This window comes from Rhipicephalus microplus, unplaced genomic scaffold (genome assembly GCF_043290135.1).
Source record: "Rhipicephalus microplus isolate Deutch F79 unplaced genomic scaffold, USDA_Rmic scaffold_56, whole genome shotgun sequence".
NCBI lineage: Eukaryota > Metazoa > Arthropoda > Arachnida > Ixodida > Ixodidae > Rhipicephalus > Rhipicephalus microplus.
Window position 1 is genome coordinate 270,057 of NW_027464629.1, and position 22,535 is coordinate 292,591.

At 45.2% G+C, this 22,535-nt stretch overlaps 1 protein-coding gene across 2 annotated transcripts in view; it reads left to right on the forward strand.

Moving 5' to 3' along the window:
- Nucleotides 1–22,535, forward strand: part of LOC142788360 (sodium-coupled monocarboxylate transporter 1-like) — a 115,388-nt gene that overhangs the window by 26,594 nt on the left and 66,259 nt on the right. The gene's annotated exons all lie outside the window — the stretch shown is intronic.

The following is a 22,535-nucleotide window of genomic DNA, read 5'->3' on the forward strand; positions in this document are numbered from 1 at the left end:
ACCGTTTAAAGCGAGCGACATGTACCAGCTGGGCCCGGTTTGACCGACGGCCAGCTGATGTCAGTCGTGCTACCACGTATGTCAAATAGCTCATAATCATCATCATCATCATCATCATCATCATCATCATCATCATGTGCTTGCTGCTGCCAATTTACACCCGCAAACTTCTTAATCTCCTCTGCCCACCTAACCTTCTGTCTGCCCCTAACCCACTTGCCTTCTCTGGGAATCCAGTTAGTTACCCTTGATGACCAGCGGTTAGCCTGTCTACGCGCTACATGCCCGACCCGTGTCCATTTCCGCTTCTTTATTTCAACTATGATATCCTTAACCCTCGTTTGTTCCCTAATCCACTCTGCTCTCTTCTTGTCTCTTAAGGTTACACCTACCATTTTCCTTTCCATTGCTCGCTGCGTCGTCCTAAATTTAAGCGGAACCCTCTTTGTAAATCTCCAGGTTTCTGCTCCGTAGCTAAGTACCGGCAAGATACAGCTGTTATATACCTTCCTCTTGAGGGATAGTGGCAATCTACCTGTCATAACTTTAGAGTGCTTGCCAAATGTGCTCAACCCCATTCTTATTGTTATAGTTACTTCAATCTCATGGTTCGGTTCCGCGGTTATTACCTGCCCTAAGTAGACATAGCCTTTTACAACTTGAAGTGCACTATTACCTATCTCAAAACGCTGCTGTTTTTCGAGGTTGTTGTACATTACTTTCGTTTTCTGCAGCTTAATTTTAAGACCCACCTTTCTGCTCTCCTTGTCTAACTCCGTAATCATGAGTTGCAATTCGTCGCCTAATTTACTCAGCAATGCAGTGTCATCGGCGAAGCGCAGGTTATTAAGGTACTCTCCATTAACTCTTATCCCTAACTGTTCCCATTCTAGGCTTCTTAAAACCTCCTGTAAGCACGTGGTAAATAGCATTAGGGAGACTGTGTCCCCCTGCCTTACATCCTTCTTGATTGGTATTCTGTTGCTTTCTTTATGAAGCACTATAGTAGCAGTTGATCCCCTGTAGATTTCTTCCAGGATGTTTATATATACTTCGTCGACGCCTTGATTCCGGAGTGTCTGCATGACGGCTGATATTTCTACTGAATCAAACGCCTTCTCGTAGTCTAGGAAGGCTAAGTATACTGGTTGGTTATATTCTGAGCATTCCTCTGTTACCTGATTGATAGTATGAATGTGTTCGATTGTTGAGTAGCCTGTTCGAAATCCTGCTTGTTCCTTTGGTTGATTGAATTGTATTGTTTTCTTTATTTTCTTTGCAATTACCTTTGTAAATAACTTGCATACCACAGAGATCAACAAAATTACTAAAGCGATCGACAATGACGAAAGAGACACTGTACTGAGGTAAAAACTTTTCGCATAGGCCCCGTTTATGTTGTAGCGTCCACAACCACACAAAGTCTCCTTTGCAGTATGCTACAGACTAATTGCGGCTGTCATAGCTTTCCTTTGATCGGTGTTGCGAAGCCACAGCACGAAGACGGGCAATACGCCGGGCTTCTTCGGCTAGGCAGAGTGTCTTGAAGACAGAGTAGTCGCTAAGGAAGTCAAATGGTAGACTAGTATCGATGCTGCGTAACGGGGAACGTGCGTAAAGGAAGTAAAAAAGACTGTAATTGTTTGTCTCATGTGTGACCGTGTTATACGCATAAGTAATGAAGGGGAGAACGTCGTCCCTGTCCTTGTGGTCAGACGATACGTACATGGCCAACATGTTTGTCAGAGTTCTGTTCGTACGTACTACCAGCCTATTCGTATGAGGGTGATACGGGGATGAATGGCGGAACTGCGAATTGCACAGACGAACCAGTTCTTCGACGGCGTACGCAACGAACTGACGACCACGATCACTAATGATCACTCTGGGAGAGCCATGCCGAAGAATGATGAATCTAAGCGAAAACACGGCCGCGCACGCCGCTGTCGAGGATGGTATCGCCGCACTTTCTGCGTAACGAGTCTGATGGTCGACGCCCACTATCACCCATCGATTGTTAGACGAGCGTGGAAATGGGCCCAAAAGGTCGGTGCCAACTTGATCAAATGGTAGATGAGGAGGTGGCAGCGGATGGAGAAGACCTGGCGGAGGAGTCGTAGGCCGCTTCTAGCGTTGGCATTGTTCGCAACTTGCGACATAGTGCTTGACTGTGTCCCACATTCTGAACCAGTAAAAGCGCTCTTGTGTCCTATTCAAAGTTCTGATGAACCTCAAATGACCAGCTGTCGCATCGTCGTGCATGGCCTTCGGTATGTCAAATTGTAGGCTCTGTGGTACGACTAGAAGGAAGCGTGTGCCTTTAGCCGAATAATTTGTCTCGTATAGAAGGCCGTCACGGACACAAAAGCAGCCGTTGGCTTGAGGACGCGATGCCGCGGCAAGTAATGGCTCCAAGCTAATATCAGTCTCTTGTTCTTTCTTGAAAGTACTTAAGCCAGGGAATGTGGAAGAAATGGAGGTAAAAAAGTCGTCAAAACTGTCTTCTTGGCACTCAGTCGTCTTCAGCGGAAGGTGGGAGAGACAGTCGGCATCTGCGTGGTGGCGTCCAGACTAGAATAAGATGACGAAGTCATACTTCTGAAGTCGAAGAGCCCAACGTGCCAGTCGACTAGTCGGGTCATGAAAATTCACCAGCCATCATAATGCGTGATGGTTGGTAATGATAGTGAAGAAGACATGTTAGGGGATGCACCACGTCAGCGAACCTCGGAACGAAACGACGAAAATATGAGCATAGGCCCAAGAAACTCCTCAATTCCCGCACCGATTTTGGTGGTTCGAAAGAGCAATAGCTGACGGCCTCGATTTTTTGTGGGTCTGGCCTTATTTAATTTTGGTCAACGAGATGTCCAAGTACAAATGTCTTCGTTTCACGAAAAACGACATTTCTTAGAGTTTAGGATCAAGCCGGCCTTTTTATGCAATCCAAAACAAGACTGAGACGTCTGTTACGCTCGTTCAGTGTGCTGCCAAAAACCACCACATCATCCAGGTAGCACAAAAAATTTCCCATTGAAGTCCTCGAAGTGTTGTGTCCATAAATTGTTCAGATGATGCCGGTGCATTACAATTACCGAATGGCATAACATTAAATTGATAAAGGCCGTCAGGTGTCACAAAGGCCGTTTTCTCTTTGTCGTAAGGGTGCATGGGTATTTGCCAATACCCTGATCGCAAATCCAGTGACGAAAAGTAGGCAGCGGAATGCAGGCACTCAATGACGTCATCAATTTCAGGAAGCCAATAAACATCTTTTTTTTGGTGACTGTATTTAGTTTTTTATAGTCAACGCAAAATCGCCATAATCCATCCTTCTTTCTTACTAAATCACAGGCGCGGCCCGCGGACTAGATGACTCTTGGATAACACCTTTCCGCAACATATCGGCGACCTGTGCAGTTATCACTGCCCTCTCTGTGGACGACACGCGGTAGTGAAGTCTCCGTATATATATATATATATATATATATATATATATATATATATATATATATATATATATATATATATATATGGGTTATAACACAATGGGAGTGTTGTCAGCAAGAATCAATGTACTTATTTCCCAACAGTTTATATTTATCCTTGAACACAGCGTTCCCGTTGTGTTACCCATATCTTCGCAAAGACAAACTGGTCCATTGAAATATTGAATATTACTCTCAATATATATATATATATATATATATATATATATATATATATATATATATATATATATATATATATATATATATATATATATATATATATATATATATATATATATATATACCAGGGACATGACGCGTCTTTGGCGAAAGTCAGCTGAGATTCTCGATATATTTGATATCGCAACAAAACAATTTTCACGTGTTTTGCTATTACTCAATTGACAAGTTACATTGAAATGAGACTAATCTCACGTTTATTTCTCCTTAGATTACATGAGCTTCAGAATTTATAATTTCGAGTACTATGATAAGAGGGAAAAGTGTGCGGTAATAAGCTTTATGGAAAAGTCATGTAAGTATGAATGCTTGTCTCTAGTTCTTTTAAATGCGAATGTATTTGCTAGTCGGGTTATGTCAGCATCCGGTCGGCGGTGTCCATGTGCCAGCAGGAGATATCGCTCCGCTCTCACTTCCTCTCCCTTGGGAACAGCTGTGGGCGCACGCTTGTCCTCGCCCCTAGCAACTGGAGCATGTTGTGCCAGAGAGTGTAGGTGCAGTTCTTCCCCGCTTATTCTCTCGTCGTTTGCTCTCTCTCGTCCCTTCGCCCCATTCTCTCGTCTGCTAGCGCCTCACTTTCGACCGTTCACTGGCTGGACGCCTCTGAAGAGTGCCCTTGAAATGTGTGCTAGACACGCCGCTGTGAAACACCAATTGCGAGCCGAAAACGCTGGCGCCTCACTCTCCCGTCCGCTTGCTCCTCACTCTCGACCGTTCGCTAGCTGAGCGTCTCTCAAGGTGATGACAGACGTCGATGAAAGCGAATGTTTAGCGGCAATTGTACCCTCCCTGGGCGCAAGAACTTCATTCGCATTCCTCGAGATATCTTCTGGGAAGTGGGGGTATTTTTGTTACTGAAGATTGCTTCTTTTACAATGCCGCGAAAGTAAATGTTTGTTTCCTACAAGATAAACAGTTATTCAAGCAAAAAATGATGAAATTTCTGCACAATGTGATTATCTAGAGCAATTTTTATGATAATAATGTCAAATTTACTCTATATTAAGGTCTAACAACGTGTTGAAGACAATCACTGGCGTGGCACATCGGTAAACTTTTCCAGAAGGTTATGTCTTGAAGATTTCTGCAGAAACTTGTCTTGCTTTTGTGTTTTTTTGATATCTAGCTCACTGGGCCAAGCACAGAAGCACGTATTAATAATTGACGCACCGACGCATCTGCTTTACAAAGAGTTAAATGCTAACGCTCATGAAAAGCCATCCAGCGATGCTTGTCAAAGTGTGTGGGTCTGGTATTCTAGCAGGACAAACAATCAAACGCGTGTCGAATTTATGGCAAGGTTGTGTACTTCTGCCTGTGGTAAAATTACCAACTGCGATGAAGCACCAACATGTGCATGCATAAATAGCCGCAGAGAAAAGGTCATTGCTCAATATTATCGTAGAGATAATTTGTGGTATAATGCCATATTGGTAGTCAGCAAATTTACAGCTTGATTCATTACCTGAAATTGCTTGTCGTGACGCACGTTCCTGTATTACATGACTGAATTGAAACTTGGCAACTATGTGGTCTCACGCGTGATTGACCCTTCACGTGTTCGGGAGTCTCGGAAGTATTTTACGGGCCGGACTTGTCACCAGCTCGTCTCATGTTGGCTGATCACGCTCAGAATCATGTGTTCAATACAGGCCTAATACAAGAATAAAAATGCTCAAGGTCGGGTTTATATAAAGGAATGATGTCTAAATTCCTAACATTAACTGCCACATGTTTTTCTACCAAGTAGGGTCCAGGGTAAGGTAAAGTGGATAGGGAGGCTTATACGATCAATACACACGCACACAAACACACCCACCCACACGCGTGCACACAAACACCGAATATATATATATATATATATATATATATATATATATATATATATATATATATATATATATATATATATATATATATATATATATATATATATATATATATATATATATATATATATATATATATATATTGAAACGCGCTAGCGAAGATTCGACGAAGAGGAGGAAGAGACTCGACTGGCTCGCGAGCGACGCTGTGGACCCTTCGCTGTATTCGTCATGTATTCATTGACGATGTTCTCACGATGGCTGTGGTAGACACCGGCGCAACAGCTTCTGTAAGGAGTTTAGTTTTCAAGGAGAGACTTGGCCGCAAGGCCATGTTTTATTGGAATAAATCTTCTACTTTTCGAGCAGTCAGCGACACGGCTTTGTGTCCAGTAGGTGTGTGCACTGTGTCTGTTCGTGTTGCTGGTAAAGCGTTCAAGGCAGAATTCGCAGTGCTCGCTCATTCCACGCATGACGTTATCCTTGGAATTGACTTCTTGCAGGAGTGCCGTGCGACTGTCGACTGCGGGGCAGGCGAGGTTCTGTCGTCCGCCCTCGCCCAGCAGCCTCAGCGTAGCGGAGACGACAACCTAGTTGTAGTTAACGACACTATTCTACCGGCATGGTCTACTGCCAGCGTGCCCGTTGCTGCTTCGAATGCCGACTCGAGTTTCAGTTCTCCTGATATTGTGATTGAGCCGTTGCCTTTTGCATTGCATGAAGAAAAACATCTTTCTGCCGCGCTGCGTTGTGTCTCTCACCGAGGGAAAAACTAAATTATGGGTAGTTAACTGCTCATCCAAGTCTGTTGTACTACACGAGGGAATGCGCCTTGCCATGTTTGAAGGGCAGTGCAGTATCCGCATAGGAGCTCTCAGCAATGCGGCAAATTCGGACTATGCTGATGTATCCGGCACGGAATACAAATTTTATAAGATGGTTAGCAAGTCTATTCCCTCGCATAAGCGCAAAGTGTTGTTTACACTGCTGGCCAGGCACGCTAAAGTATTTCATTTTGCACGGAAGTCGCATAGACCTCAGACGCCCAGCACACGCACTCGTCACAAGATCGACACCGGATCTGCGCACCCCCTCAGACAGAAACCTTATCGAGTTTCCGCGTCAGAGCGCAAGGTAATTTCAGAGCAAGTCAGCGAGATGCTAACCTCTGGCGTAATTCAAGAATCGTCAAGTCCCTGGGCTGCGCCTGTTATCTTGGTCAAGAAAAAAAAAATGGGTCCTGGAGGTTCTGCGTTGACTACCGACGTCTCAACTCTATAACTAAGAAGGACGTGTACCCGCTTCCTCGCATCGATGATGTCATCGACTGCCTGCATTCAGCGTCCTATTTTTCATCGGTGGACTTGCGATCCGGGTATTGGCAGATCCTCATGGATCCGGCTAACAAAGAAAAGACGGCCTTTGTTACACCCGACGGTCTGTTTGTGTTTAATGTTATGCCATTCGGCTTGTGTAATGCCCCCGCCGCATTTGAAAGATATATGGACACCGTTTTACGGGGCCTCAAATGGGAAATTTCCCTGTGTTACCTGGACGATGTGGTGATTCTTGGCCGAACATTTGAAGAACATAATCATCGCCTTGACCTCGTTCTAACCTGTCTCGAGGAAGCTGCGCTTACACTGAACTCAAAAAAATGTCGCTTTGGAGAACGCGAAACCTTGGTTCTGGGACACCTGGTGGATAAAAATGGCGTGAGACCGGACCCGAAGAAATTCGCCGCTGTCAGCAACTTCAAGCAGCCGCAGTCCCCCAGGGAGTTGCGTAGCTTCCTGGGCCTGTGTTCTTACTTTCGTCGATTTGTTCCGAATTTCGCTGATAAAGCACAACCACTGACTGACTTGCTGCAAAAGGATGTCCCTTTCCACTGGACACCGGATTGCGAAGCAGCCTTTAAGCAGCTTCGGTTCATACTGACTTCAGGACTGGTACTACGCCATTTCGATTCTTCTGCTGAAACGGAAATTCACACAGATGCCAGTGGAATCGGCCTTGGTGCGGTGCTCGTTCAGTGCCATGACAATGCTGAACACGTGGTCGCTTACGCGAGTCGTTTGTTGAGCAAGGCAGAACGAAATTACACAGTCACAGAACAGGAGTGCCTCGCAGTCGTTTTCGCCGTGCACAAGTTTCGCCCATACATCTACGGCCGTCGCTTCTCGGTAATCACCGACCATCATTCTCTATGCTGGTTGGTAGGCCTCCGAGACCCATCTGAACGACTGGCGCGATGGGCTCTGCGCTTACAGGAGTTCGACTTCACAGTACGCTACAAGAGCGGTAACCGGCACGCAGACGCCGACTGCCTATCGCGCCTTCCTCTACCGACGACTGAGTGCGACGCTGACAACTTCGACCAGTATATCGGCGCTATTGCCTCTGAGTTCCCTGATCTCGCGACTTTCCGGACAGCCCAACAAGAGGACCGCTCCTTAGATTCTCTGTTCGCCTCCGCAAATGAACACGCAAACCCAAGCCCTTTGTGGTTCATGACGGCGTCCTTTACAAGAAGAATTATTCCGGACAAGGCGCCCGTCTGCTTCTTGTTGTTCCACGCACTTTACGGGCTCACGTCTCTCGGTCCTTACACGACGACGCAACCTGCGGCCACATGGGCTTCGCCAGAACGCTTCAACGAATCCAGCAAAGGTTCTATTGGCCCAAGATGCGACACGACACGGAAAAATACGTTGCTGGATGCGAACAATGCCAACGACACAAACGTTCCACGGCTACGCCGCCAGGACTTCTCCATCCTGTTCTACCTCCTAACTCTCCCTTCGAGACTGTTGGTGTCGATCTGCTCGGTCCATTTCCACGATCGAGCAGTAACAATCGATGGGTCGTCGTCTGTGTTGACCACCTAACGCGCTACGCAGAAACTGCTGCAATACCTGCTGCAATGGCCATGCACGTGTCGCAGTTTATGCTTCGCTGTATAATTCTCCGCCATGGTCCTCCACGCGTTGCCATTAGCGACCACGGACGTCAGTTCGTTGCCGACGTCGTTGAAGAGATCCTGCGTCTGTCTGCTTGCCATTTCCGCCATGCCACACCATATCACCCGTAGACCAATGGTCTCGTAGAGCGCACGAACCGGACTCTCATGAACATGCTGTCTATTTATGTCGATTCTAAGCACAAAAACTGGGACGAAGTGCTACCTTACATCACGTACGCATACAATACCGCGAAGCATGAGACTACAGGTTACTCTTCATTTTTCCTGCTGTACGCTCGCTCCCCACGATTTTGTCTCGACTTTATACTACCTTTTACACTAGACGTGGCAACCTCGATAGCCGAGACGCTCTGCCGCGCAGAAGAAGCCCGTCGCATCGCACGCCTCCGAACCTTGGCATCCCAGCAGCGTTCTAAGAAACGTTACGACGCCTGCCATCGCTCCGTATCTTATAGTAAGGGCGATCTTGTGTGGTTATGGACACCAGTCCGCAAACGTGGTTTGTGCCAGAAGTTTTTGGCTCACTATTCCGGTCCATTCGTCATTCTTGACCGCCTCAGCGACGTCACGTACGTAATCTCAAGCGTCACAAGCAATGGTCGCCACTCTAGCAAAACACAACTGACACACGTTGCGCGCCTTAAACCGTGCACCATCAACCATCTGAGTGACTCGCCCAGAGGGCATCGTCTGCGAACCGGGAAGTGAAACGCGCTAGCGAAGATTCGACGAAGAGGAGGAAGAGACTCGACTGGCTCGCGAGCGACGCTGTGGATCCTTCGCTGGGCTACACCTCTGCATTACCCATCTTGTAAATAAACGCGTTCCATCGTCACAATATATATATATATATATATATATATATATATATATATATATATATATATATATATATATATATATATATATATATATATATATATATATTAATATTTGTGATCAACAGTCATGGCGCTATCTTATGCCTGCTCGTCTTCCTCATTTTGGGGCGCCACACCGGCACATGTACTCCGATTGATTGATTGATTGATATGTGGGGTTTAACGTCCCAAAACCACTATATGATTATGAGAGACGCCGTAGTGGAGGGCTCCGGAAATTTCGACCACCTGGGGTTCTTTAACGTGCACCCAAATCTGAGCACACGGGCCTACAACATTTCCGCCTCCATACATGTACTCCGAAAGAACATATAAATGCTGCTAGCTTAATAACGATGTGTACGTATGACTGCGCGCCTGCACAAGTGATAACAACGTCATTGCGTTGGTAGCCTAGATCTGGTGTAAATAAACCTTTCACAGATCAGATTGCAGGCACAGCTTCAAAAAATAGCTGTAGTCATTAGCTGAATTTTGATTAGATACATGAGTGTTAGATATGACTTGTATTTGAATGCGTTACGCGTGCTTCTTGTTTGCTTAAATTATGCTTGTACAATTCTAGCTAAATCAGCTAAGCACGAGATGAATCTTGCGCGCGATAAGGTTACAATGTTGCCCAAACAATAACATTACGCCCGCAAAAAACGCAAACCACTCAGCTATAAACTACGCTGAACATTTTTTTTCAGAAAAATCTGAAGTTATTTTCTTTCCTGAGCACTGCGCAGCTCTAGCAGTGCTTAGCTCTTTTAAAGGACGTGCTTATATTGAAATATATGTACTGGATTGATTTTACAAATGCCGTGTTTCTAAACTTTCTTTCTTTAAAGGTTTCATTAAGTGCGAATTTCACATCTGGCTAACTGGTGGCTCTGGATCTTATCATAATTGCTTGCTAGAATACGAGTACTTATGCGGACATCGGAAATATTACAACCTTTATAACCCTCGTGACTGCAAATTCTAGCAAACATAGGATTGTACTATTTAAAAACAGTTCGAAAATTCTGCCGGGACATTAAATGTTCAAACATTGTCTGGAATAATAAAGTCACATTTTTTGACATTCAAACGTGCATAGCTGCATGCCGAAGGCTGCTTGTTCTTTGTTATTTTGTCCCTATATATATATATATATATATATATATATATATATATATATATATATATATATATAAGCGCTTTCCTTGGCAACGTTAAGGAAAGCGCTTAACTGCCATCTACTTTTATTACCAAGAAAGTGTTTTATGCCGTAGTCCACCACGGCTTTGCTGACGTACTTCCATGAGAAAAGTAGTGTTGAAAAAATAAAGACTAGAGGCCAAGGATTCATCGCACAAAATCGAACTAGGAACCCCTCGATTTACGTCCCGTGGCGCTGACCACTGCGGCACAAAGCGTGCGTTGTGTGGAATGCTAACGGCAAGCCATCTATATACACAATACTCCGTTTGCTGGTCCTCAGAGCTTCGAAACTTTAGTGCATTTTTGTGTCCAGAGGCGAGATAGCGTGACGGGCTCGTGTTGCGCTCTCAAGGTTGTCGCCTCCACAAAGCGCCGGCTCCAGGGAGCGTGGTCTCTCCTGCTCAGCGCTAATCAGACTCGTAATTCAGGAGGGAACGGAGGTCACTTCGCACGCTGACGCGGCCGCATTCACGAAAGGAGTGCGCTGGCTGACACACGACAGAGGAGTAAGCGTAACAGTTGCTCGCGCTTGTCCTGTGTAGTTTTCTGCGCTCTTTTTGTGCGTCTTTCTTTGTGTTTGAACAGCGTGCTTTAAGAGCCGAGATGTGACCGTGTTTAGCACGCGCTCGTTCTGTGCATGCTGGTTTCGTGCGTTCTTTCTGCATGAGGAGTGCGCTGCAAGTTTTGAGCTGCTTGTCGTTATTGACGTGATTTTTGCAATGTGCTGTTGTTGCGAAACACTGCGTAATAAACGCCCAACTACCCCCGTAAAGACATGTTTCACTTTCGTGTTATACCGATTTATTTATGAAGGGATCAGCCGCGTTTTTTTGTGGTTGCTTCATCTATAAAAAATTCACACTTATACGGATATCCGTAAGATTTACGAATAAAAACTAAAACACAAAAAATGGCCCCGTATCTGCATGTTACACTGCAAATGTCGTTGAAAGACGATCGTCTTGCGTCTGGAGAAAGTGAACAAAACGTTTATTTGATGTTCTGCGCAAGAAAACTGGTGAATAGTATTCTGGAGGCGCTTCGTTAAAGTGCCTCGAGCGTGCAGCGGAGGCGAACGAGCGCATCCAGTCACGTCACACGTGAGTCATGAGCGCTATCTGGCAGTTATCTTGGAAAATAAAGCGTGCGGCGTGCGCGCCCGTCTCGGAGGCGATAAGGTGTAAAACGCAAGGCGATGAGTAATGATTAATATGTGGAGTTTAACGTCCCAAAACCACCATATGAGAGACGCCGTAGTGGAAGGCTCAGGAAATGTCGACCACCTGGGGTTCTTCTAAGTGCACCCAAATCGCAGCACACGGGCATACAATATTTCCGCCTCCATCGGATATACAGCCGCCGCAGTCGGGATTCGATCCCGTGGCCTGCGGGTCAGCAGCCGAGTACCTTAGCCACTAGACCATCACGGCGGGGCCAAGGCGACGGGTAGGTGCCACGACAGTGTCGTGTTAGCAAAGTGTTGGAAACACTTGTCTTTTCGTGCAAGTGTTACATTGTGAGCGCAGCGTGATAAACGCTATGGTCTTTAGAAGTACTTATGTGTACCTTTTGTAGTAAAAAAGACACACATACAGAATATTCACGTGTTGTTATGACGCCTCAAATATGCGCAATAATTGCTTTTTAATTGACAATCGCACAAGTATGAATGCTGAACCTTGAGCAATATTGGTGGGCGCTGCGGATGGGGTCGGCCGTTTACGGTATCGTTTGGTGCCCTTTGGGGTATCAATAGGTGCATACAAACAGACAAATGTACATACAGACTGACATACAGGCGGACAGACAGACCAAAAGTTTTGCGTCGAAGGTCCCCAAGAAAGACTCTAGTCTTCAATAATATATAGGCGATAATGTCCTACAGGAAATGAATTCGTAAAGATGAGAACTGAAGACGGCAGTGGCAGGGACGAAACTGCAGCTAATGGTCTCAGAAAAATGATGAAGCTAGGCCATGGTGTAAGATACAAACACTTTAGGTGGGGACACCCGCGAGACGCGACCGACCAGATAAAGCAACAGCGACGTGCGTCCGTCGGACCGCTACAAGCAGCGTACCTATCGGTGAGTAGACGCAACTTGAAGACAGAAAGAGGCGTTGCTATTACAACCGGTCCTTCGTGGGAAATTTGAATTAAATGGTACGGGAGCGTTGTTCGTGCCAAAGAGCGAAAATTGATTACTGTTGTCTGCAAGCATGACGGGGGCTTGAGTCACGTGGAGAGCACAATCTACACGCCTCTCTATGGAACACATTCCGATATTTGAAGCGGTTCTCGCACGTCTCGTGAACTTAATACTGTTTGGGGAGTAACAGATACGCACATAACTAAGATGCTTTCCAAAATTTTGTATCAAGCGGTTCTTTATTTAAATGAGCTAGTTTTTGTGCTCTCGCTGATGGTAGATGGCGCACTCGTATCGGTAAGCTGGATCTGCGAAGCACGCGGATGGCGGGGGCGGGGGGGAAGCACCTTCTTTCGCTGTCGAGCAAAGTAGAACCTGCGTAAGACCACGTGACTGCGCGTAAAAAGAAAAACAACCACTCAAACACCTTGACCAATTTCTTGGCGTGCATTACATAGATACCATCCGTTGTTGCGCCAAATTCTATTTTCGCGGCTATAATAATAATTATACGGCGAAAAGTTTACGACCGTGTGGTTACCCGATCGGAGACAAGTTTACGGGGGACCCTGCACCTATCTTCTCGCTGATTTTACCATTCCTTCTTACCGTACACGGAACAAAGATTGAAGTATTTTTTTTTTCGCATTGAACAATCAGCGGACCTTTTTTAGAATGGCACTGGAAACATGCTCACAAAAAGCAGTGAATGCACAATGCAATACCGTAAAACAAAGCTCACTACCTCTGCAACAGGAAAAAGACTATTGCGGGTATCATTGTGCATGCATAAACGTAAAACAAATGGTCGTGCAACGAAAGTTATTCACATTCACGACGAATCATCTAATTTGTGAAGTGTTTGCTGCAGACTGCATCCTTTGTGCTGAGCGGACAGTCCTTCCTGCAAACCTCTTGAGTCCTTGCTTTGCGGCGTTCGGGATCAGATGGAACATTGGATAATATTACTTTTTCTTGGCGCGTAGGGTAACCTGACCGGCAACCACTAACGAATCACTTTCTTCTCATATTCACTCACTGTGGGAACGTATTTTTTCAGCAGATTCCATTGATGGCTGCTCACCACATCACAAGTTCATTCCGCAAACGGGAATAATGAAACACCACTTATTACTTCATGAAACGCGTCAAAGGCACGCTAGCGACTGAAGTGGCCGAATGACTTTTTTTTTTAGGGGCAAAGCTTAATATAGGAACACTTGTTCGTCCCTCGTAGCCGCTGTAGTGTGTAACAAGTATAACATTTTGACCTCCAAGGTGGTGCCGGTGAGCGATTTCTTTGCGTTGTTGAACAATAGAAGATAGTGCTCGATGTACACGCCAATGGCTGCTAAGAGAGAATGAGAGACAGGAGCATTCGGCTTTTAGCTAACGCGTACGCTGCGATTTTCATTAGCAGCCATTGACTTGTACATTGAGCACTATCTGACAAGAAAGGGTTGCTACGTTATACTCGCTGGGTTTAACCTCCTGAGTTTTAGAAATGTTTAGCGAGTGTTGAGCCGCAGTGCCATGAATACAGTGAACTAGTACATACCTTGAACTCGAGGTGGTTAGAGGTGAGAAGTAGATACGAAGTGCAAGCCGTAAAAAAGTGTACGTGTGCCACCTCTCGTTTAGTCCTTGAAATAACCGCTGGATGGCGGTGCTTCTATATGGGAATATATGATGAAAAGATGCGAGATGGTTGTACTTGGAGTGTTGAATAAGATGGATGAGCTTACACACAGAGAGATGCGTGGATAGACACATTAACGGACGCAGGGACGGGCGCATGCACAGACGCACGGACAGTCACACAGACGGACGCATGGACGGACGGAAGCAAGAACGAACGGACGGAGGAATGCTTCGCCCCATTCTCCATCGTTCACTCCGTGGATATGTAGCCATTTTTTTTTGTGAGTGAATAGCGCGACGCTTTCGGAATGCCGGCATTGCTACCAGCCTCACCGGTTGCTATAGCAACAGTGCCTGAAAATGTCTTTCTCTTTTTTTTTTAAGTTGCGCTAGCTGGTCGCTAGGTGCGCTGCCGGCAGCAGTCCGACGGACGCGCGTCTCTGTTATCTGGTCGATCACATCCCATAGGAAAGACGAGAAGGTTCCCCACCTAAAGTGTTTGTGTCTTACACCGTGAGCTAGGCTTGGGACTCTAATGTCTCGGAAAGCTGAATGGGGTCGAAACTTTTTATGGGGAGCCAAATCGCCTCACCTTAGGTTCCTAACACAATTTGTTTCGACCCGATATATCTCCGATTCGATATTTGCTTCGACCCCATATATCAGTGGCGACGCTCTGATCTCTGTTAGTCTAATAGTACCAGTAAAGGTAACTATCACCGACACTGTCGGGATCTTTTTCGTTCAGCGCTACGAGAACAGTGGAAGACTGCTACCATGCCAGCTAGGAAAGAGATCTCTAGAATTTCGGGCGGAGATAGACTCTAGTCCACCCCAAGAACTAAACCTTTCACACAGGCCAAGTGAGGAGGAACAAAGGAGCTCACCGGGAGAGAGGCACATGATGTGCATTTTAGCAGGTCTGATACGCAGGCCTGATCTGGAGAACAGCAGAGAATACCTACACGACCAAACTGTCGCACCTCAGTGATGAGTTGGAAGTATTTGGTCACCTTCCGTAGCTCCTCCTAAATGCTTTTTTGGGTTTATCATGTGAATAGAAGCCCGATTTGTTGGGACCAGAGCCACCGGAACGCCACTGACGAAGGCCGTGCCATGGCCGAAACGTTAGTAAAGACAATTTTCTTATCAAATGTGCTATCTGCAAGTTCATTCAATATATATATATATATATATATATATATATATATATATATATTGGCGTTATTGTCTGTTAGATTTCATTATTATTGTGTCAAAACACGGAAAAATGATCCCTATAGGTATCTACCTATTTCCCTTATTCATTAACGAGGGTCTCGTACTGGCAGACCCTCGTTAATGAATTAACGTTGGTGCCTTATGTTGTATACGAATATACGAGGGACTATTGGTCAGCTGCCAGCTCGTAATAAGTTCACGTGTTACGTGACGCCATACAGGCTAATAAAAAGAGTGTACCACACTCGCCGCCAATGCAACAGGTGGCGCTGACTGGCACTCCCACGTTTAAATTCACTTATAAACCCAATAAACTGGCCTGGGGAATAGCCGCCGTGATAGCACAGTGGTAGGTCATCGAACGTGTTATTCGGAGGTCGTACGTTCGATTCCTGCTCACGGCAAGTTAGTTTTTCACCCACTTTTCTTTCTTCTTATTCACTTTACATTGGTTCTAATCACTTCCCCTCTACATTCCTTGGCATTATTGTCTGTTAGGTCTCAATATTATTGTGTCGAAACACGAAAAAATGAGCCCTTAAATATACACTTCTTTCCCTTATTCATTAACGAGGGTCTCGTACTGGCAGACGTGGTGCCGTTAGGTTGTATACGAGGGACTGTTGGTCAGTTGCCAGCTCGTAATAAGTTCACGTGTTACGTGACGCGATAGAGGCTAATAAAAAGAGTGTACCACACTCGCCGCCAATGCAACAGGTGGCGCTGACTGGCACTCCCACGTTTAAATTCACTTATAAACCCAATAAACTGGCCTGGGGAATAGCCGCCGTGATAGCACAGTGGTAGGTCATCGAACGTGTTATTCGGAGGTCGTACGTTCGATTCCTGCTCACGGCAAGTTAGTTTTTCACCCACTTTCTTTCTTCTTATTCACTTTACATTGGTTCTAATCACTTCCCCTCTACATTCCTTGGCATTATTGTCTGTTAGGTCTCAATATTATTGTGTCGAAACACGAAAAAATGAGCCCTTAAATATACACTTCTTTCCCTTATTCATTAACGAGGGTCTCGTACTGGCAGACGTGGTGCCGTTAGGTTGTATACGAGGGACTGTTGGTCAGTTGCCAGCTCGTAATAAGTTCACGTGTTACGTGACGCGATAGAGGCTAATAAAAAGAGTGTACCACACTCGCCGCCAATGCAACAGGTGGCGCTGACTGGCACTCCCACGTTTAAATTCACTTATAAACCCAATAAACTGGCCTGGGGAATAGCCGCCGTGATAGCACAGTGGTAGGTCATCGAACGTGTTATTCGGAGGTCGTACGTTCGATTCCTGCTCACGGCAAGTTAGTTTTTCACCCACTTTTCTTTCTTCTTATTCACTTTACATTGGTTCTAATCACTTCCCCTCTACATTCCTTGGCATTATTGTCTGTTAGGTCTCAATATTATTGTGTCGAAACACGAAAAAATGAGCCCTTAAATATACACTTCTTTCCCTTATTCATTAACGAGGGTCTCGTACTGGCAGACGTGGTGCCGTTAGGTTGTATACGAGGGACTGTTGGTCAGTTGCCAGCTCGTAATAAGTTCACGTGTTACGTGACGCGATAGAGGCTCATAAAAAGAGTGTACCACACTCGCCGCCAATGCAACAGGTGGCGCTGACTGGCACTCCCACGTTTAAATTCACTTATAAACCCAATAAACTGGCCTGGGGAATAGCCGCCGTGATAGCACAGTGGTAGGTCATCGAACGTGTTATTCGGAGGTCGTACGTTCGATTCCTGCTCACGGCAAGTTAGTTTTTCACCCACTTTTCTTTCTTCTTATTCACTTTACATTGGTTCTAATCACTTCCCCTCTACATTCCTTGGCATTATTGTCTGTTAGGTCTCAATATTATTGTGTCGAAACACGAAAAAATGAGCCCTTAAATATACACTTCTTTCCCTTATTCATTAACGAGGGTCTCGTACTGGCAGACGTGGTGCCGTTAGGTTGTATACGAGGGACTGTTGGTCAGCTGCCAGCTCGTAATAAGTTCACGTGTTACGTGACGCCATACAGGCTAATAAAAAGAGTGTACCACACTCGCCGCCAATGCAACAGGTGGCGCTGACTGGCACTCCCACGTTTAAATTCACTTATAAACCCAATAAACTGGCCTGGGGAATAGCCGCCGTGATAGCACAGTGGTAGGTCATCGAACGTGTTATTCGGAGGTCGTACGTTCGATTCCTGCTCACGGCAAGTTAGTTTTTCACCCACTTTTCTTTCTTCTTATTCACTTTACATTGGTTCTAATCACTTCCCCTCTACATTCCTTGGCATTATTGTCTGTTAGGTCTCAATATTATTGTGTCGAAACACGAAAAAATGAGCCCTTAAATATACACTTCTTTCCCTTATTCATTAACGAGGGTCTCGTACTGGCAGACGTGGTGCCGTTAGGTTGTATACGAGGGACTGTTGGTCAGCTGCCAGCTCGGAATAAGTTCACGTGTTACGTGACGCCATACAGGCTAATAAAAAGAGTGTACCACACTCGCCGCCAATGCAACAGGTGGCGCTGACTGGCACTCCCACGTTTAAATTCACTTATAAACCCAATAAACTGGCCTGGGGAATAGCCGCCGTGATAGCACAGTGGTAGGTCATCGAACGTGTTATTCGGAGGTCGTACGTTCGATTCCTGCTCACGGCAAGTTAGTTTTTCACCCACTTTTCTTTCTTCTTATTCACTTTACATTGGTTCTAATCACTTCCCCTCTACATTCCTTGGCATTATTGTCTGTTAGGTCTCAATATTATTGTGTCGAAACACGAAAAAATGAGCCCTTAAATATACACTTCTTTCCCTTATTCATTAACGAGGGTCTCGTACTGGCAGACGTGGTGCCGTTAGGTTGTATACGAGGGACTGTTGGTCAGTTGCCAGCTCGTAATAAGTTCACGTGTTACGTGACGCGATAGAGGCTCACAAAAAGAGTGTACCACACTCGCCGCCTTGGCTACAGGTGGCGCTGACTGGCACTTCTACGTTTAAATTCACCTATAAACCCAATAAACCGGCTTAGGGAATAGCCGCCGTGATAGCTCAGTGGTAGAGCATCGAACGCGTTATTCGGAGGTCGTACGTTCGATTCCTGCTCACGGCAAGTTAGTTTTTCACCCACTTTTCTTTCTTCTTATTCACTTTACATTGGTTCTAATCACTTCCCCTCTACATTCCTTGGCATTATTGTCTGTTAGGTCTCAATATTATTGTGTCGAAACACGAAAAAATGAGCCCTTAAATATACACTTCTTTCCCTTATTCATTAACGAGGGTCTCGTACTGGCAGACGTGGTGCCGTTAGGTTGTATACGAGGGACTGTTGGTCAGTTGCCAGCTCGTAATAAGTTCACGTGTTACGTGACGCGATAGAGGCTCATAAAAAGAGTGTACCACACTTGCCGCCTTGGCTACAGGTGGCGCTGACTAACACTCCCACGTTTAAATTCACATATAAACCTAATAAATTGGCTGGAAGAATAGCCGCCGTGATAGCTCAATGGTAGAGCATCGAACACGTTATTCGGAGGTCGTAGGTTCGATTCCGAGCTCCGCCGCGGCGATCTATTGGCTCAGGTCGGCTGCTGACCCGCAGGTCACGGGATCGAATCCGGGCTGCAGCGACTGCATTTCCGATGGAGGCGAAAATGTTGTAGGCGCGTGTGCTCAGATTTGGGTGCACGTTAAAGAACCCAAGGCTGTTGAAATTTCCGGAGTCCTCCACTACGGCGTCTTTCATAATCATATGGTGGTTTTTGTCCGTTAAACCCCACATATCAATCAATAAGGTTCAATTCCTGCTCACGGCAAGTTATTTTTTCACCCACTTTTCTTTATTCCTATTTACTTTACATTGGTCCTAATAACTTCCCCTATACATTCCTTGGCATTATTGTCTGTTAGATCTCAATAATATTGTATGAAAACATGGAAAAACGAGCCCTTAGGTATAAACTTTTTCTCATATATATATATATATATATATATATATATATATATATATATATATATATAATAAAATTGGATAGCCAGCACTGCAGCCGCAAATTGACGTTTTTGAAAAGTAGTTCGCGAGACCTGGCATGGCTCAGTGGTAGAATACTTTATTGCCCCGCCCAACGCCTGGGTTTGACTTCAGTGGGGACCCTGACATTTGTCGTCTGCATTCGTCGGGTAAACACTTCTGATGTCAGTTTTTTTTTTTGACGCTGACACGTTAAAATTGTCTATATGGGTTCACGTCTTTCTCTGGAGAGATACTCAGTGTTGATCACTTGTGGCACATATTCACAGACGGTATGTGCGACTGTCTGGCGGGAAGTGTTTGAGGACGTACGCGACGGGATTGTGGCATTATTCTTGTCTTGACTAGGGTTTCATATTCAATGAGACCATATTACCCTCCCATATTATTTTGGTTCACGCCATGTTAAGGAGGTGCTCACAAGAGTACCAAGACACAAATGGCTAGATAGATAGATAGATAGATAGATAGATAGAAAGACAGACAGACAGACAGACAGACAGACAGACAGACAGACAGACAGACAGACAGACAGACAGACAGACAGACAGACAGACAGACAGACAGACAGACAGACAGACAGACAGACATATAGATAGACGCTAAAGGTGCATGCAGTACGGAAAGAAGTGCTTTGCATTTTAACCTGTAGGACGCTTGAGCTTCACCTTCAAGTGTAGAACCCGATAGCGTAACGGGGCCCCGTTCGCATTGCCTTAAATCATGCCGTAAGGAAAGGAACGTTTGTGCGCGGAACATTGGCAGCTTCAAACTACCCTAGCATGTCTACTGAATGTGCATTTTCTAAGTGCCCAGAACGCCATAAATCTTACTTTTCTAATTTGCGAACTATCCTCTAGTCGCCCCCACCCACTCACTGCGCAAATAAGATGTTCTGATGCCCGGTGCGATTCTGGGAAGATGCAGTGCAATATTGCATGGATTAATTACAGCGTAGCCAGCCTGTCTGAGAACTGGCTAGCCCCCCTGTCCTTCCTCCTTCCTTCCTCCCCTTTTTGACTGCATGTTACTCATTGTGCTTTTCTTTCGAAGTAGATAAATGCATTCTTACGTTGAGCGTATACGTCGTGCGTGGTTGGAGTGCATAAAAATTAAACGCTAAAAGTTTCTAGCTGCTAAAGAATAGACATGCGCTGCCTTCAAGGCTGTATGTCATTTTTCTGACGGTTTGGGGTAGTAAATAAAAAAAACACTCTGGTAAGTAGACATAGAAGATGACGGTGGCCCTCAGACGGGAGTCAGCTCTACGTATTAGTAATTACATCAATGGTATGTCAACAACCTAAAATAAATGCGGGAGGCTAAGGAGCGAATTATTTCTAGTTCTAGAAAGCGGCGAAGGGAAAAAAAATTCGTGAAAGGCATTGTCGTGTTCGCATCACTCACCACAAAGCGTCAGCTTGAATTCCTAGACTCCCATGACTCTTGCCACAGGTGCGCGCAACTCATCAGTTTACAGGAAACATCAAAGTAGGGTTGCGACCAATCTTACTTGGGAGTAAACCGTGTGTGAACTCCGACATTACGGACACTTTGAAACCCACAATGTCAATATCGAGCATGATGGGAAGAAGTTAGGAGAGAACAAACGCGTGAGAAGAAGGGTCATTCAAGGCACTAATCCGGCACAAGCTCGCAAGGTTAGAAGTTCGAAACCACACAGTGTGCTTTTTTTTTTAATCTGAAAATTAGATTTTCAGACAACTAGGGAAAGAAAAACGTGAGGCGAGCTACGAGCCAGGTGAAGTTGGGAGCTTATAGGTGGTCAGGTGGTTTTCTACATTGCTAATAAAGTGCAACAGACCATCTACTTAGATATAGCACAGCAGCCAAGTATGCCATGACAAATTGTGGTTCGAATAGAGATGTCGAACCCTTCCCAATTTTATATCTACTTAAAAGCGTGAGGAAGGAGTATTTAAAAAAAGAAAAAAAGAGGTCTGGATAAGGACAGGCCGCCATCGCAATCTGAACATGGCTACCTTCAACGCTAGAACGCTATCTAGCGAGGCAAGTCTAGGTGTGCTATTCGAGTAATTAGAGGGTGTAAAATGGGATGTAATAGGGCTCAGAGATGTTAGGAGAACACGTGAGGCTTATGCAGTGCTGAAGAATGTACATATGCTATGCTATCGTGGATTAGTTGACAGAAAGAACTAGTAGTGCGGTTTCTGATACACAAGAATATTGCTGGCAACATAGAAGCATACTATAGCATCAGTGAGAGAATGGCAAGTATCATAATTAGGTTTACCAAAAGGTACAAGATGAAGGTGGTACAGGCCTACGTGCCTACATCGAGCCATGATAATCATTTGGTTGAACGCTTTTATGAAGACGCAGAGTGAGCCATTAATAAAGTAAAGACTCAGTATACTATACTGATGGGCGACTTTAATGTTAAAGTAGGCAAGAAACAAGCCGGAGACCATGCAGTGGGGGATGGCATCGGCTCTAGAAATGCCTGAGGGGAGTTATTAGTAGAGTTCGCAGAACGCAATAATTTACGGATTATGAATATCTTCTTCAGAAAACGGGCCAACCGTAAATGGACCTGGCGAAGTGCTGATGGCGCAACTAAAAATGAAATTTACTTCATTCTGTGTGCATACTCAGACATTGTACAGGATGTAGAAGTAGTTGGCAAGATTAAATGCAGTGACCACGGAATGGTAAGAGCTCGTATACACCTAGATTTAAAAAAGCAAAGACAAAAACGGATACGCAAAAAGCCAAATACTGAACTGGCGGTGAGAGGAAGAAATACAGGAATTCAGAGTTTTGCTTCAGAATTGATTTGATGCGCTAAACGATATAACCGACGTTAGCGTTGACACGATGAAC